This window comes from Chenopodium quinoa, unplaced genomic scaffold, assembly GCF_001683475.1.
Source record: "Chenopodium quinoa cultivar QQ74 unplaced genomic scaffold, ASM168347v1, whole genome shotgun sequence".
Lineage (NCBI taxonomy): Eukaryota > Viridiplantae > Streptophyta > Magnoliopsida > Caryophyllales > Amaranthaceae > Chenopodium > Chenopodium quinoa.
The window spans coordinates 4929888-4931291 of NW_018742309.1; positions in this window are offsets into that span (position 1 = coordinate 4929888).

Here is a 1404-nt window from a genome sequence, read left to right on the forward strand (position 1 = left end):
ACTATTGTTCTTGGATTGGGTTTTGGGATGGATTAATTCATGGGTTAATTACATGGTACTTTTAGGGGTTACTTATTTACAATATAAGTGACACTTTATAAAAATTGAAACATTAGGTAAAAGTAAATGATAAATTAATAAATATTATGTTTACATTATTCGGAAACTGAAACTATTGTTAAGAAAAAACCATAATAATGAAACTGAAATAGCTTTGGATTTAGAATTGGTGTGATTGTTCCAAATTCTCTTGTGTCTCCTTTGGCTTGCATTGCTTTTGTTTTCTTTATTTTTGGTTGTTTTTCTTTTTCAAAGTGTCCCTTAATTCTTTTGCTTCTTCCTTTTGTGTTTGCCTGATTAGGATTGTTTACTGTTGGTATTTCTTCTTCACTTTGCTAATCTTTCGTGGTTTGATTAGATTGTTCACCTTCTTCTTGTGCTTGCTGCATTTCTAGCTTTCTTTTTATATGATATGCTTGTTCTTCAATTTTCCTTAATTCTCCCTCTATGAAGCCACGTGTCTCTTTGTGGTGTTGAAATTTAAAAATAAGATTGTAGCTCTTTCTTGCCATCGTGTGACGCCAAGACATGTATTTATCTCTTTATGTTGAATTTTTTCTGCTGCATGATCATCTTTAGCTATCTTTGTCCATCTTGCTGAGATATAATGTTCAGAAATTCTTGTAACTGAATGCTAGTGTAATATACGTAAAAAATGATAGCAAAGCCATCCTACTTCTTCAAAATTTTTGCATGAGCATGCAACTTTGTTTTGTGAGCTGACAAATGTGACCTTTTGCCTAGATGATCTGTCACTTTCAATTTGCACCTCAAAAAAGTAATGATCTCCCAATTGACCATGCAGATATGTTATGCACCCCATTAAATAAGTTAACTCTTTTTTCAAAATCTCTGAGAATTGGCTGTGTGTATTTTTCTGATGCATGCTTCAACAGTCCATACATAGGGAAATGTGATGTTGGTTTGGAGTTTGAACACTTGAAATCTGCATCAGATTCATTTTTTCTCCATCTCTTCACAGTTTGCTTGAATATTGTGAAAAAGTCTGTTTGACTTGTTTTTGTTTGCTTTAAACCCTACAAAGAGTAAGCCCAAGCATCCGCCCAACCGGGCAGTGCCCTCACCCTGAGGCGCGCCAGCCGGGCGAGTGAAGAAGACCATAGGGTGAAGGTTCGCCCGGATGCGCGCCCGACCGGGCGTGAGCTACACACTTAAAATCAAAAAGGCGCGCCCGACCGGGCGATGCCTCGCCCGACCGGACGCGTGTTTTATGTAGGATTTTTATTTTCGTTCCTCTTTTTCTTTATTTAGGATTATAGTTTAGTATAAATACGCTTTTGTTAAGTGAGTTTAGGGGCGTCTTTGACACGGACGACTTTTCTT